Genomic DNA, 17,992 nt, shown 5'->3' on the forward strand with positions numbered 1-17,992 from the left:
ACTCCTCCATATTGTATTGTATTGTTCGCAACTTGACCGCACCCCCCCCCCCCGGCAAACTTCTCCAATCATTAATCTACGGTCAACTATCTACACCTCATTATTTCTATTCTAATATTAACAAGTGTGCATGAGAGGTGTTGTACTGTTCCTTCACCCTGAGATGTTGATAATTATGTCCTAGCGATCATGAGGGGAGTTTTACGATTTTAAAACAATTTTTCTTTACTTTTATTCTGATAGAAACATCTGTTCAAACTTATCTCTGGTCAATTGAATGAAATGTGTCTTTTACTTCTGATATTTAGAAAATAATTCTTTAAAGTGAAAGTACTGACAAACACAGAACACGCGAGCGGATGAGAGAATATTTTGGGGCAGTGGAGCTGTGGATGAGAGAGGGCGGGGCGGTATTGTTCTCTCTGTTTATTGGTCGAGTGACGTCACTTCCGCCGCCACGCCCACGGCCCTTTGTCCGCTTCCTCTCCGCGCCCAGCGCCTCGTCGAGTATTGTCGTCTTTGTAGAGGTCAGCTGTGGCTCAGGTCCCAGTAATTATTGAAAACCTGTTTTGTAATTTTTAATAAATTTAAATTGATTTTATATGATCAATAATTTATTATTCTTATTCTACTCGAAAATACAAATCGATTGGTATATAATAACTATTGAATACTTGAATAGAAAATGAAGAAACCTCTCGAAAAAGAAATCAAAGGTTGAGGTTAATGTTTTTATAACGAAAGCCCTAGGAGTAAACTAAAAATTATTAATGGACGTCAAACCTTGGGCTACCTCCAGCCGTAAATGTAGATAGGAAGTCGTACTAACTAAGCTGAGAATAGATCACACGAGGCTCACTCACTCCTATCTTATTTCAAAACAAACGCTTCATTTTGTTGTGATATTGTAACACAAATTTGACAATTAACCATATCTTCCAGGAATGCCCATATTTCTTGTCAATAGCTTACGATTAAACCCGGATATTTCAAAAACCCTTAGAGACGATGATTATTACAATCAAAAGGTTTACTCTCACAAATAATATCAAACAGACGAAAAATTAAATTAAGTTAATTAAATTTGAGTGCGGTCACAAAAACTCCAATAGTCGTGAAAATATATTATAATAAGCCTATTATAATGAGCCTAATAAAAAAATTATAATGAGCCCACGTTTCGCCCTACGTTGCAGGACTACATCATGGCTAAAAGTACCGCGCTCGGACAATCTTCCTTTTATTTTAATTTTACACACGGTCAATCAGCGATCTACCCGAAAAGCAAAGTTATAAAATAAAACAAATATAAGCAGAAATGTAATTAGGTGAAGAAAATATTTATTTGTGCCAACGTTTCGGCCAGAATTTCTAGGCTTCATCAGGGTTAAGAAGAAAAAACAAGATGACAACCAATTAATAAAGGAATATACAGAATGACTAAAAAATAACTAACATTATGGATATATAATAAATAGTGTTACCATAGAAGAATAGTTTAATTATTATAAGAAGATAAAGGCTGTATGAGGTGAGTAATGTTAAACTAAGTAAGAAGAAAAAGCAAATAAGAAATTAAATATGAAAATTATTTAGAGTAAAGCAATAAAGTGGGAAATAAAACGTATATATAGGTAATTAATTTTACTTACATATTTAATTTCTTCTCATACATCTTCTTATAATACTTAAATTATTCATATCTTTCACCATTATTTTCGTATCCATAATGTTAGTTCATAATCATTCTAAATATCCCTTTATTAATTGGTTATTATCTTGTTTTTTAAACCGATGAAGGCTTGAAATTCCGACCTTCTTCTTCTATATATGTATATATATATATTAAGCTCGACAAGGGAGTCGCGAAATGTTTTAAGCCAACAAGAGTACTTTGAAGCCCAAGAAGGTTGCAATGGTAAAAAAAATAAAAATTAAGAAACGCTTGCCTAACTGTTAAAACGTTGAATGAAATAACGTAAATAAAAATAAGACCTGGAAACCGAGATGATACTCAGAAGGCTGATGTTCTTTGGGCACATGAAGAGGATGAAGAAGGAAACATTGAATAAGATGATCTTTAAAAAATATTTTAGCTACAAAACATGGGAGGATACACGAGGCAAATGAGAGAAAAATTAATGAAACTTAAAATTTCAGATACCGACTGTCTAGGTAGAGATACGTATAGGAAAACATTGAAAAATCTCACCAACATGAAGAGGAAAAAAATGGGTACGAAGTGGTCCGAAGAAAGAAAAGAAAGGCAGGCGAGGATCATGAAAAGTGCGATAAGAAGAAAGAAAATCAAGACTCTCAATATATGAACGTGGTCCTTAGTGGCCGATACACGATAAAAAAAAAAGTTTATGTTTTAAATTAACCATAAAAAACAAAAACAATAAATACATTTGTTAACATAACAATATTGCGGTTGATTACTTCGGTAAGAATGTGCCATATATATCGTAGGTACATCCGGATATTCCTGGTAATCTTTCCGCAGACCGGAAGGGAAATTAAGCAGAAGCCTAGAGCGCTGCCAACGTAATCTCCCAGTCTCAATTTTACAGCCGCTTGAACCGGAAAACGATTTAAAGGTTGGTACGACTGCTCCTGCTCGCTTTTAAATCTTCCCCCGAATTTCCCTCAGGAAAATGGGATTTTTCTCGAGTTGTAGAGTCCTGATTACGTTTATTATCTTTGATCGCGTTTAACGATTGAATAAGCTCTATTTTATTACTGATATTAGTCAACCCATTTGTTAGAGAACGATAAAATTACTAAGTTTAAAATAGAAAAATATACAATATATATTCACCAAATAAAATATTTTACAGTTCTAAAAGTATTCAGAAATTTCAAATGTATTAATTATTTATTAAATCAAAGTTAAAATTAAATGTTAATTACTTTAAATATGATTTCCTATTTACTCAAATATATTTTTCAATTAAATATTTGAGCTTTGGCCAAAACTTTTAATGCTAATCATTTCAATTTCTTTTTTCCTTATCTTAATTATGTGACGGTCATATGTCAAAAAATAAAACAATTTTTTAATTTATTTATATGATGAGTTAAGAAACTTTTGTTAAATGATAACTGGAAGCCGGGTTTTTATGCAGTAAAAAAATTGAATAAGGGCAGTGAAAAATACGTTGAAAAAGTTTTTAAATCCAAATGTGTTAAGTTTTGTTTAAAATACTCAAACCCTAATAAATTTAAGTTATTGTTTGGTTTATAATATTTAAAGATGGAAAACTTATTATAACCGCAAATTTTGACTTATCCTTAGTTATATATTTATCGTTTAACTTGCCCACGCTCAGCGGAGAAAGGGTGAGTTATAATAAAAAAATAAATATAATCACAAAAGGTGGAAGAAAAAGACAAAACAATAAAGATTAAATTGCTCCTTAGACGCCACGTTATTTTTTTCTTGGAAATAACGAAAACCCCGAAACAATATGCCCACAATATACCCTTATATAAATAACTATCGAATTTTGACCACTGGCGAATACCTTTACATGCAGATAACGGAAAATCTAGGGGTGTTACCTCCCACCTGTTTTTTTGAACAAAAAAAAAAAAAAAGTAAATTAACAATTTGAAAGCAGAGAATGAACAACAGAACTATATGTACAAAAGTTTAATAATAATAAGAAATATATGTACACAGAATAAAAAAGGAAAAAAAAAAAGAATTCTTATCAATTAATAAAACTTATAGGATGACATAACCTTAACTTAAATGCTTAACCTTAATAACTATATTTACATTATTATCCAAAAGAGTATAAAAGTGGATATAAAATAAAAAACAAAATAAAATTTAGTTCAAATACTATAATTTTGAAAAAAATAAAACACATAAGATGACATTTCTCATATGGTGCTATTTCGGTTCAAACAGTAAAGACAGAGGGCCTTTAAACTATTACCACTTCACATTGAACAATCGTAACGTGTTCCAAAATCAAAACTGTCACCTTCACAAAAACAAAACCCACTCGTCTGAACAAATCGCTCGTTTTCCCATGACATCCGTAACATTATCTTACTTTATTTTTAATAAAGATGAAAAGTTAGACAATAGAAGTGAATAGAAAATATGACAAGAATGTATGGTGAACATAACTAATAGTATGTAAGGCAAAATAAGAAAAGAATAGAGAAGGAGAAGCGTGTAACGGAAAGATAAGAAAAAGAGAATAAAACATAGAACTAGTGCGGTAAGATTCAGAGTTAGAAAATACCTTACTAAGATGAAAAAATTACCGGAAGGTGAGAATATGTTACGAGTTATTTGGATGGGTAAAAATAAGAAATAGAAAATATTTAAAAGAGAAAAACGTATAACGTGTATTTTCTGACCGCACTCCCAGCCACCTTCTCTTCATATTTTAATAAAAAATAAATAAAAAGTCATTTCCACTAACCACTCCGGAGTCAAGCTGAATAATGAAGGGCCGGAAGCAGAGTGGGAATCCATCTTACAAAGAGAATCAATGAACGTTATTTTATATTAATGAAACTCGTTCTTGAACGATTCTTTATTGTACTAAGACCATCTATTGATACTGTTAAAAGAATATTCCTTTACTTGTGTTTAATTATTCATTTATTTATAATAAATTAAACTGTTAACGTTTTAAACAATTATTTGACACACGTCATATTTTTCTGTTCATATTTATAAATTTATTACAAAAGACTGATCTACATGGCCATAATAAGGCCAATCTGGACATATGGAGTTGAGCTTTGGGGCTCCACTAAACCTTCGAATTCCTCTCGTATTCAATCCTTACAATCCAAAATCCTTCGTAAAATCCTCAATGCTTCTTACTTTGTCACAAATAAAATCATACATAAAGACCTTAATGTTCCCTATGTAGCGATCTAGCCCGAACCAGATATCACTCCTTCCATTATAAATTCTCTAACCACTCAAACGGTAATCCTTTCTCGCCGGATCCGCCAAGCTAAGATCCCAAGGGACTGATGGTCTTATACCACTTTTGAAATACTAGCTTAAAACGGGAAGAGGAGACTTAGATTGTTTAATCTAGCAATAATAAAAAGCGCCTAAAATTTGAAAATAGCCATGAAACCCTCCACTCCCGCCCTCCGCGGTAACCTTACTTATCTCAATTTTCAAACACACAATGATAGCGAGTAAGTTGGTCGATGTACGACATGTCACAATCTCACAAGAGGAGATCGTAATACAAAAAAATGGGAATCCTTCCCTGCCGGACCTGCCCCGCTAAGACCCCCGGGGATGAATTGAAAAATGGCATGAATTACTTATATATATCAAAATCAATATAAATGAGTATATCGATCCTCTAATCGAAATATTAGGTATCGATATGCTCGAAATAATATAGAGATGTTAGTTTATCTTGGAGTAACTTCGAGTTCGGTGCAAAATATTAAAAAATCGGGTAAAAGCAACGTTTTTAGTTTATAAAAGATTTACTAAATTTAATGAATTTATTTATATTTATTATTTATAGGTGTTTTTTCTTTTAAATTGGTATTATATCAAAATGGCATATTATATTTTATGATTATGCGACCAGATGGCGGTAGCTCCATCAAGTTCACTTGCCATCAGCTTACATCCCCCCTTCCATTATCGATCCCCGTTTATGAGCCGTGACTTCCTTAATATCGTAACGTGCGATACATCACGTGCGGGAACTTCCGGATGGCTGCTTAGCCGTAGATTTAATCTTGAGAGGACCTGTGGGGTGTGTCTTCATTACGTTCTATTGTTTTTATGACACGCTCCTCAGTACGGAGAGTCATAAAAGCATTGCTGCCAAATATAAATTCAAATTATAATAGGGGTATTCATGATATTGTGTTAAATGTAAAATGTTTTGCCATGTTAAATGTCATGGGAATAGTATTGTGAGCAGCCCTGTTTGAAGTCATGTTAAATGTTAAATGCATAAGAGCCCCTAGCGGATTTTCTCAGCAACTAGTTTTATAAACCTTTATGTTTATAACCTTTCCTTCCAGAGCCTCATGTTATTGTTTACTTCGAATTTGATTTAAGTTTCTGTTTTAATTCAAACAATTTATTACAACATGCCTAGAGTGAGTGAAAAGTGGAATTAGAGCGAAAGTTTAGCGTATGAGTGTCTTATTGATCTTCAAACTTGTGAGGAAGAGAATGAAGATGAGCTAATTGACAACTGTATTGAAAGTTTTTGAGTTTAGGTTGTTACTAATTTTCAATAGTTTATTGTGCATCTTTGAATAAAATTATTATGTTCTAAGAAAAATGATATCTAATAAAAGTTGTTATTATGTCTATAAACCACTTTTTTAGTATTTATTGTATTAATGAACCCATTATCCTCCTATCTTCAAACCTAATGTATTGTTTAAGAATAAAATCACTTATTTTCAGTAATTTCTTTGAAAAATTTTCTAACAAGCATATATAGCATGTTACATGTCAGGTATAAGTTAAGTTAAACATCATGAATACCCCTAATATGGGTGATGAGTAAATAGTGGAAGACAACTAACAAACCCTTTTCGATATGCATCACATTTCTAATAAGGTATTCTATTGCTAGATTAAATAAGCCTTCGAATTCCCCTCGTATCTAATCATTGCAATCCAAAATCCTTGATAAAATCCTCAATGCTCCTTATTTTGTCACCTATAAAATCATACATAATGTCCACATGTAACCTAGCTAGGCCGAACCAGATATCACTCCTTCCATTATAAACTCTCTAACCGCTCAAACCCACTAGTTTCTAACCTTGCTTCCTCTTCAATTCCTGACAATCCTCCGAGGCGCCTGAAAAGAAGATGGCCACGAGACTTGTTAATGTAAAACCTCATTAGAGTGTTACCAATGGGTAGTTTCTCTCCACGCCTGTAACACTCCAATTTAACTGAGATCAGATTTACTAAATGTATTATAATGTACAGTTGTAAATAGCAATAAATAAATATTTAATTTAAAAAAAAAATGATTAAGATAGGTGATAACGAATCTCCTTGCTGTAAACTCGACCGAACCTTGAACCTCTCAGAATAATGGTTACCGATTCATACCTTATTAAACCTTTCATGCACATCCATATAACTCCTACTAGTGGTATGCCCCAATACCAATTAATATCAAACAGATTAACTAATAACTAATAAAGTCGATACTCATTCATGTTTTAAAATGTAACAACGTTTCAGATAAAAACAAAACCCCACTACACAGACTCTGCTAAACACAAAAATTTATTTCAATATTTATTCATATTAGATTTACTAACTAAATTTAAAGTTGTAGAATTTAAAAATTATTGATCAGATATTGCTAAAAGAAAGAAAATAAAAGTATGATTGGAGATTGAACCCTTCAATCCGTAGCTCAGGTTGCTGAGACCTGCGCCTCAACAACCTGAGAACTGCGGGCGGCGTCTGTTCGAATCCAGCCTGGAGAGAAGATTTTTATCTTGACTCAGTGGGTAAAATTGACCCCTCACTATGGTTATAATAGGTTGGTCCTGTCTAGCCCTATGTCAGAAATGACCAGGAATGGAGTCATAAAAAATAATAATAATAATAAAATAAATATTGAAGATTGAATGAGATTAGGGTATCCTTATTGTCTTATATTTGTATTGCTTATTTAAATATTGCAACCTGATTGGATAAAAATAACCATTATTTTATGATAACCGGTTAATCTTAAATAAATAACTCAGTTTTTAGTAACCAGTTAGCTTGAAAATAAATTTATTTTAATACAGTTCTGTAGTTAGCTATCGGTTTCTGAATATACTGTTATATTTGGGTAATTTAGGGCTGGTTTATAAGGGGGGATCGAGAGCGACAGGCCCTATATACTGTACACGACCTCTCTGCCTCCTCCAAAGGACCCAGGATAAAGGATAAAGGACCTTATTGGAAAGGCGAATAAATATTCCGAAAGCGACTCGAAACTCATTTCCTATATCATTAACATACTCATTCAGTTTTCCCCGCTTCGGCTAGGAGTGGCTTTTGTAACCCTCCTTCGTCTTCTTTGATTTATTCCCTAACTTTATTCATATTATTCCTTCCTTTATTCTCTTTGAATACTTTCCTCACCCTCTTTGTCACTGAATAATTATAGGTAACAGGCTTTGGTTAAAGTAATCATTTAATAAAAACAAAAGCGTATTTACTTTGTTTTGAAATACATTTTAAAATATTTTTGATATTCACTTTCTTCTACTATTGTGTAATATTAAAATGATTTAAACGTCAAAACGGCGAGTCACAACTGGATTAAAACTGATTTTATTCTTTTTGAAAGAATAATCTTTGAGATAATAAAGTAACAATTTATACCTAACATTAGTAAAGAACTATATTTTTGAATTATTTGCTAAAATTCTACATGATTTTTTTTTTAATTATTATTATTTACTATTTGTTCTCTTACTTATTTTAATTTTTTTTGTATAGCTTATTTTATTTCTGTTTAAGTGTGTTTAATTTTAAAACTTTCTCTATTTTTCCATCAAACATAAAATAGAAAAATGAATGGAATATGGTCCGGGTGCGGTAAAAAAAAAACTCAAATAGTAGAATTATACTATTTTATTGAGCCAACGTTTCGCCCCACGTTGCAGGGCTTCGTCAGGGCTTTTTTGACGGCAGTACTGTCACTCTGACTTTGACTGCCGTCAAAAAAGCCCTGACGAAGCCCTGCAACGTGGGGCGAAACGTTGGCTCAATAAAATAGTATAATTCTACTATTTGAGTTTTTTTTTTTTTTTACACACGGTCAATCAATAATCTTCCAGTATAAAATAGAAATATACTCAAAATTTTATAAACGTTTTAAATATAGAAAAAAATATATATACCCGAATATCTAACAAGGACTTCCACTATTATAATCTATTAAAATTTAAAAAAAAACTCTTATACATATATACAAATAAAATAAAATAAATAAATACATTAAGGTACAAGTAATAAACATAAAAGTACTTATGCTAAAAAGATACCATTAAAAAAAATAAAATCTGTAATGCTACAACCCATCAATGGTCAGGGGTTCAGTACTTTGTAAGGGAGTACTGTTACTAAACAACGGTTGTGCAAGGGGGTGATTAGGTCAGAATCATGCTCGAACGCCAGATTTTTATGAGGCTGGGTGGACTCCAGAACCCATAGGTTTGACTCACGACTACACTAGGGGTATTTATGGTATTGTGTTAAATGTAAGATGTTTTACCATGTTAAATGTTATAACTATAGCATTGTGAGCAACCTTATTTAAAATCATGTTAAATGGTAAATGCATAGGAGCTCCTAGCGGATTTTCTGAGCAACTTGTTTTAAAACCTTTCCTTCCAAAACTTCTTCTTATTGTTTACTTCTAAGTTTTGATTACAGTAATTTATTACAACATGCCTAAAATAAGTGAAAATTAGAAGTGTAAAAGTTTGGCTACTGATTGTTTTTTTTTAAAAAGTCTAAAATACAAGAAACATGAAAACAAAACACAAACAACGAGTAAGTAACCTAACACGACAACAAATAAAACAGTGACGAGCTCAGCTGGTCTGTTGCGTGACGTCATTCTCCATTTAACAGACCTAGTAACAGACTCTCAACCATGTTATATGTTATATCATTAAAGAAGAAAATATTTCTCCATTTAACATAACTTTTCCATTTAACACACTTTAACATGTTAAACTAAAGATCATGAATACCCCTAGTGTAACAGAAAACAATATTCTTCACAGCCGAATTCGAACTCGGATCCTTGGAGTTAGTAGCATCGCGCTTTACCACGGTGCCATCGCGCTCCCAATATAAGTAATATAAAAGTAATACTATATATAGAAGTAATAAATATGTGTATTAAAAGGAAAAACAAATTTTTTGGAAACGATAATTAACAATACGGGTGTATTTCATTATGTTTTATATTTTATTTAATGAATTAATCTTGATGAAAAGAATAAAATCATCATAAATTGTTTTGTTATGTACGTACTTTTGAAATTACACCATATTATCTTAATTAATTTAGGCTTGTTTTCGTTTTAATTAACTTTAGATTTTTAAATGCTTAAATAAACTAAAATATAATGAAAATATGCCTAATCTGTATTGTTAAGTACTTTAAACAATTTGGTGTTTTACACGAGTTTTATGTTGTTTACGCAGTTTTAGTAGGTTCCAGACCGTACGAAAGCCGAGTGTGTTTTCGGGCATATTTGTTTCTCTAGTTTTAACTATACTCAACATGTAACGTTTTAATAGTATTATTTTTTATTTTAATCAAAGCCACATAAGTAAGAATTTCTGAAAAATACCGAATAAACTTCGATCACAGCCCTATTGCCATGGGAGCGATAAAATCTTGAAGCAATAACATGGTCCACTGGCCCTAGTTGGAAATCGATGAGAGTAAATTGCTATGTTAACAGTCGACGCCTCGGGCACTTAACATGTTATCCTCCCGTCTGCTATTGTCATTACGGTAGATAGAACCGCGGTGTCACGAATCTCAAGGGGTTTTACCAATGTTTGTCTGATCGAAGATCGTTATATTGAGGTTTCGATGGCTAAAAATAGTTAGAGGAGAAGTGAATTATTTTATCGTGCCTACGTCAGACACGATATTAACCATGTAAGTGTAAGATTAAATGAGAATTATAACAAGAAAATGATAATAAACAGTGTGAAAAATTAAAAACGTGGAAAAGAACATGACATAAAAGTTTCGAGGTAATTGTGTTAGATTATGTGAGGTACAAGGTGCGAATGAATGGACAGGATGAGGCTTATGGGAACTAGGCATAAGTCCGCAAAGGATGGAAACTCAACTCCGTAGGGAAAGTGCATAGCGGTAGTGAAGAGGTAGGCAAGTCCTACGGGAACGAGCTGTTGGTCATTGCTGGAAGGAATAGACCCAACCTCAACCCGAAGGCTGAAGCCCAGACTTCTGCAGGATATTCTGTTATAATTTTTAATAGATATAAACTTAATTTATAGTCACACTACCTATATTTTATTTATTATTAATACTCATTTTATTTATTCATTTTTTTTCTCTTTTCTTTTCCATCCCTTTTTTAAATTAACTTGTTTCTTTTTACTATTAGAGGACAATTGTTTGTTTTATTTAAGTGTACCAATATCTTTATTTTTTGTAATAAATTTTACTTTCCTCATTTAAGAAGAAGCATTATTCTTATCTATATATTTAATTATTTTTCTTTTAATAATAACATTGTATATAGTTAGGGGTGTCTTTTGTACGAGACTATAGGATACCCTATGGGAGGAGGGGCCCATAATCAACTGTTAAAAAAATACATATATGTATAATATAACGGTTATATCAACCATGTAAGCCCCACCATGCCGATCTGGTATAAAATAAAATATATATGTAAGTTCTATGGGATCTAACCGTAGGCCCTCAAGAAAGGAAGAAAAGGTTCAGGAAGAAGGAGGGATCCTGAGAAGGCATGGTGAAATAAAAGCCCTATTAGACATTTTCAAAAATAGCATTGGATCCACTGTGTATATTGTTACTAACTGTTTCCTAAAGGACCATCGAGAGATGCTAGAGTAAGATATTAGCTTTTAGTGAAACAGAAGATTCTATTTTGATGTTTGTTGATTCTTATGATACATTTATGAATATTACAACATTTATAAATGTTATTAATTTGTATAATAAAAAATCTTTATTTCATATTTTTCAGACAGTTTGTTATCATCTTCTTGTCATGCTGTTTTAATTATTGTTGTAATTTGGTTTTTGATTTGTTTGTACTTAAAGTCCTTAAAATTATTTTCTTATAATCCGCTCTTACCTCACCAATAGAACCTTTAAAGGAAGTCATAACCTAGCCTATTTATCTCTCTTTTCTCAGTCCGCCGATGTTCTTCAAGGTAGTTTCTTAGGTCCCATTCTTTATACGGTTCATACAGCTGACAACATACGCTGATGACACATGTTTACTGTCTGTAAACAACGACCCAAATAATGCATCACAAACACTACAGACACACATAACATCTATTGAAGAATGGTGTCAAAACTGGAGAATCAAAATAAATCCCGACAAATCCCATCAGATCACCTTTACTCTCCGTCGTAAACCTCTACCCTCCTGTTCTACAGTATCCTTTCTAAATACTCCACTAACGCCTGTTGAACAGATTCGATACGTAGGACTCCATCTTGACAAGAGACATACTTGGAATCCACACACAAGACTGAAACGACAAGAAACTGCTCGTAGATTCCGATTGCTACAAAACTTACTTGCCAAACGCTCTAAACTTCCCATTCACTACAAAAAATTAGTATACTCTACGATAATCAGACCAATTCGGACACATGGAATTGAGCTCTGGGGCTCCACAAGACCATCCAATCCTTACAATCCAAAATCCTACGTAAAATCCTTGATGCTCTTTATTACGTTACAAATAAACTCATTCACAAAGTCCTTACCCATCCTAACCCATTAATTCTTAATTTTCCATCCTTAACAATCCCTGATAATCCTCCGAGGCGTCTGTAAAGAAGATTGCCATGGGACCTTCTAATTTAAATTAATGTTTGAAGTACCACCGATGGGTGGTTCCTTCCCAAGATTTTCAAGTGTATATAAAACATACAACATATTTACTTATTGTATTATTTTGTACAGTTGTAAATTACATTAAATAAATTAAAAAAAAAAAAAGTCCTTAAGATGACCGATAATAAGTGTACCTTACTCCATACCCGACTGAGAATTGGTTATATTGAGGAATTGGTCCTATTAAGGTTGGTTGCATGGAGACTCCAGCGTATTATCTATTAAGAACCAGGAGCTCGCCTGGATCAGGAGGACCCTGGAGCCTGGAAGTTATAAGCCTCCTAGCTCCTTATCTTGAGCAGACCGGAGAGTCCCTTGGGTAATCTGGTAGAGAGCTCTGCCACGGTCCTGGGATGGGGGTATCTGGGAGTGTGATTGCCTTCTCCGTCTTTTGGGACCCCTCATCGATTACAAATACCTTTCTGTGTTTTTTTTTTTTTTTTTAAATAAAAAATATTACTTCGATACGAAAATTAAGTCTGAAAGCTGTTAGTGTGCGTCAAGTTAGAAAAATAATGAAAAATCGGAGAAACATATATAACAGCAAATAATAAAAAAAAAATTTATTCGTGCCGACGTTTCGGCCTGAATTTGAGGTCTTCATCAGGAAGCTTGCGGAAGAGATACTGGCTAAACTGTTGGGTTTTTTGTACTTATCCACTCAAATATCTGTCTTGCTGAGAATTTTTAAATCTTTTGATTAAATAGAGTTCCCTAACCACCCAAACCAACTAGTTTCTAACTTTGCTTCCTCTTCCATTCCTGGCAATCCTCCAAGGCGCCTGAAAAGAAGATGGCCACGTGACCTTATATTGTAAACTGTTTTTAGAGTTCTACTACTGGGTAGTTTCTCTACATCCTGTATCATATCATTATGTCATTATGATCAAATTTACTGGTTGTATTTTTTTATACAGTTGTAAATATCAACAAATAAATTTTTAAAAAAAAGTAATTGAATTTAAATTATTATATATTTTTTCTTTATGTTTACTTCTGTACTTTTAACTTTGTGTCTCATAAGTATAGCCAAGAATATTTATTGGTTTTGGACGAATTGCAACGTGTTTGTTTTCAAACATTTAAATTTCTTCAGTTCATGCTTTCTTTTTAAAAATTGAGTTTTTAAAAGTTTCTCCATTCCTACCCCGTCGTGTCTTCCGACTTCGAATCTGAAAAACCTAAGGTATTATTATGAGAAGATAGTCGGAGGTGTGGTCAGTAATGATATACAAATAAGTAAAACTTGTTTTACTTGAGGCGCTCGATCTTCCAGCGAACAGCCCTGAAAAGGCTAGAAACTCTAGCCGAAACGTCGGCACACTAAAATAAGTTAATCATACTTATTTGTGTTTTTCATTGACCGCACCCCCAACCATCTTATCATTTATCATCCACGGTCAACTATCTCTCATAATTATAAAACTTGTTTTGTTTGTGTCCACGTTTATGCCTTTATCAGGACTGGAAAAAACAAAACAAGATCACTATCGTATAGAGAAAAATGTATCAAACAAACTAGGACACATATATAACAAGATATTAAGCAAATAATTATTTGTGGGGATGGGTGTTAAGGCTATCAACTTCAAAGACACGGGTTCGAATCCGACTGTAATAGATAATTATTTTCTGTTTTACTGTAACCGGGAATCAGCCTTGTTTGTTCGGGAGCCCTGGGTTCTTCGGGAGCTGGGATTCACCCAAGCTCATAACATGGGTACCCTTGATATGGTCAAAATCTGGTGGTCGAACGTGATTATAACCATATCACCTTTCACAACCGTCGGTATAGTAACAGTACTTATTAACAAAATATACTAACTCTTAATGGGTTGTAGTGTTAGAGGATTTTTTTTATGGATTATTTTCTCAGATAATAAAGTATAATATTGTATAGGTAACAAGTATTATCAACTATTTATTTAATTTCTTGTTATTTTTCTTAGTTTGTTTGATATATTTTGATTTTTATTACATATATATGGGTTCATCAGGGTTAAAACTAAGATTGTTGTAATGTTCTTAGTTTTTTTTTGTATCTTTTTAGCCCTGATGAAGCCCTGAAAAGTGGGGCGAAACGTCGGACATTAAATAGTTAAAAACTATTTGTTCTTTTTATAAAACCAACATCTTATATTTATTTTTATTTTTGTCTGAATTAAGACAATCTTATTTTTAAGTTTGTGTTTTTTTCTGCTCTAAAATTCGACCCGAAACAATGGCACAATAATAACTTTACTAAGATTTTATTGTCTGGTTTAAAATAAACATACTAAAACCATTTTGAGTTTTCCAACACAATTTCTACCGAAATTCATCGCTTATTTTCCTATAAGAAAACTAGTAATGCTAAGGGCTAAAATTCTCTTCAATTTATTCCTAATAACAAAAAGATATAGATCCTTACCGTCAGGTAAAAAAAGGTTTTTATACGATAAACTCGTTTTTTCAACCTTTAGTAAAAATTAAAACTATCTCTTATCATTGTATTTTTTTATATTTTAAATTTTCAATTAACTAAATTGAGTTTTATTTGTGACTTTTTTCCCTTTTGTGAATCCTATAATAATGAAAGGAGATCATTGGATGCTAGGCGAGTCATTCTGATTACCTTTTGTCGTGTAGGAGAAAAGAAGGTGGTCTCAAAGACTGACAAGCGAGCATCTCTCAATATAATTTAATAGATGACAGAGAACACTAATTGGTAGAAGAGCTTCCAGCATAGCAAGTAGTCCGCTTCTCCGGGCACCGCTGGAATTCCAACGAGGGCGATCGATAGGACTCCAGTATGTTGTAGATGGTACATTCTGTCACTTCTGTCACTTCACTATAGTTGGTGCATTCCATTCGTTTTTGAGTGATATTAGTATTTGTATTCATTACAAAATTACAAAAATACTAAATAAGGGTGTTATGTTATAGATTATACTTATTATTAAACCTGGATCTCAACCTATGACTATATTTAAATTTTGTTTGAAGGAGATGCTCGGTCAAAAAGGAACAAAATATAGTTTAAACTATTTATTTTCCAGTGTGTTGACTTTCAACAAGCCCTGATGAAGGCTTGAAAAGTAGGCCGGAACGTTGCCAATGACCAGCTCCTTCATGTTTAGTTACGATCAATCATTTTTATGTGTATTAAATTTTTGTTTTCTCACTTTTATATTACTTATTGCTATCATTATCTTTCAATTTACTTTAATTGTAATTTACATATTATATTGGAGTCACTGAAATGATATACTATTACAAAATAAATACTCTAACAGGTAACCTAGAATGCAGAATCGAGACATTTGAAAGGAAAGTCCTTCGTATAATTACAGGGGCAATCTTGGATCAGAGTCTTAATCCTTGGAGAAGAAGAAATAACAGTGAACTGCTTGTAGGGACTGGTCAGTCAATATCTCTTCATATGAAGGCAAGGTGGTTAAGATGGGCGGGGCATGTGACTAGTAGCAATCCATCAGGACGCTTCAACACAACAATGTATGCCAATATAGTAGGCAATGCCAACAAAAGAAAAATTATAAGATAAAAGGATTTATACCAAAAACAATTATAAAGTACATGTTATTGGATGGTTTAAAAAAAACATTTTTTTCTCTTGATAATCTAGCATCAAAATTATGAAGTAGGTTCCAGTGTGGAATATAAACAGGGTAAAATGGGGAAGTTGTTTAAAAATGGCAGCTTTTGAGTGCTTACCTTTGATAACCTCCTGGTTGTGTTCTCTCTTATCTGATACATCTTATCACTCAAAAGGGAGTGAGTTTTTTGTCTTCAGGGTTTTTATCAAAGGGTTGACTCACGGTTACGTTAACAGAATAAATAATCTGTCACTGCCGGATTCTAATCCGAGTAAGTTAGTATTACAGTTCTTTACCACTGAGCCAACCCGCTCTGACTATTATAATAGAATAGGATCTGGTCATGTAATACGTATACTGCCCATATTTTTGTTAAGAAATTAATGTGATTAAAATCTTTTTATTGAAGAATTAAATATCGCTGCCTCGGAAGAATAGTAACGTAACTGATAAGATACAAATACAAAGATAAGATACAATGATAAGAATAAAATACAAAGATAAGATACAATGATAAGAATAAAATACAATGATAAGAATAAAAATAAGTAACAATGGCTTGTTACTGTCTATACTGTAGCCATTGTTACTTATTTTTATTCTTATCATTGTATCTTATCTTTGTATTTTTATTCTTATCATTGTATCTTATCTTTGTATTTTTATTCTTATCATTGTATCTTATCTTTGTATTTTATTCTTATCATTGTATCATTTTGTATCTTTTTAGCCCTGATAAAGCTATTTAAAGTGGGGCGAAACGTCGGAAAATAAATAGTTTTAAACTATTTTTTTTTCTCCTTTGACCGCAACCCTGACCATCTTCCAATACATCAAATTTTACGGTCAACTATATATACATATATGTAATTTTTTTAGAATTGACTTTATTTTTGGTGAGCTAAAAAATTAATTTTCTTGATGTTTATTAATCAAACTGATTAAAGTTACAAAATTCTTACCTCTAGAGAATTTTCAAGTTGCAATATGTTGACATAAAAATATCAAGAAAACGCCGAAGTCCTTTCACAAAGTTTACAGTTGTGTTATACATTTGAACCAGCAATATATACATTTACGTGATAAAGCAAATACTCGTCTCTTATATGTAAATAGTAAATAAGTAAACACGATGAAAGGTGGTATATTTAGATAAAGATAAAGGTAGAGGGGGGCAGAATGATAAACTGCAGTTCTTTCTGGGTTAAGCTTATTTCAACACTTCCATCTTTCCCGTCTACACCGCCTTCATATTTCATACTAAACGTTATATATAATATATAAACAAAGGCTTTAATCCGATATTTACTTCGACTTACCTCTATATGGAGTATACAGTCAGAGAAAGTACGTATTACGATCGTTAAAAATTTCGAATTCGTGTTTTTGATGGAAATTCTTGTTTTGAGATACCGTGAGTACAAAAAACCTTGTCTCGGAAAACGGTGTGTGTGTTTCTGTTTATGTACAGCCTAAATCAAAGACGAAAAGTCGCGTATATAACAGTAATATGATAGCGTTAGAGAGAGAGAGAGAAATACTTTATTTATCTATGCTGCCTAAATACATCAGGTTGCTATCTCACATACTTAGCAGCATACTTATCAATCCGTAATCGGACATATATAAATTACAAATACATGGTATAATCACATATAAAGAGATATAATAAACAATTTTTTTTCCCTACAGTTTCCTTTTACAATCAATTTCGGTCTGTACAACAAATACAAATGTTTCAATTC

This window comes from Halyomorpha halys, unplaced genomic scaffold (assembly GCF_000696795.3).
Source record: "Halyomorpha halys isolate HHAL.00 unplaced genomic scaffold, Hhal_1.1 Scaffold3.1, whole genome shotgun sequence".
NCBI lineage: Eukaryota > Metazoa > Arthropoda > Insecta > Hemiptera > Pentatomidae > Halyomorpha > Halyomorpha halys.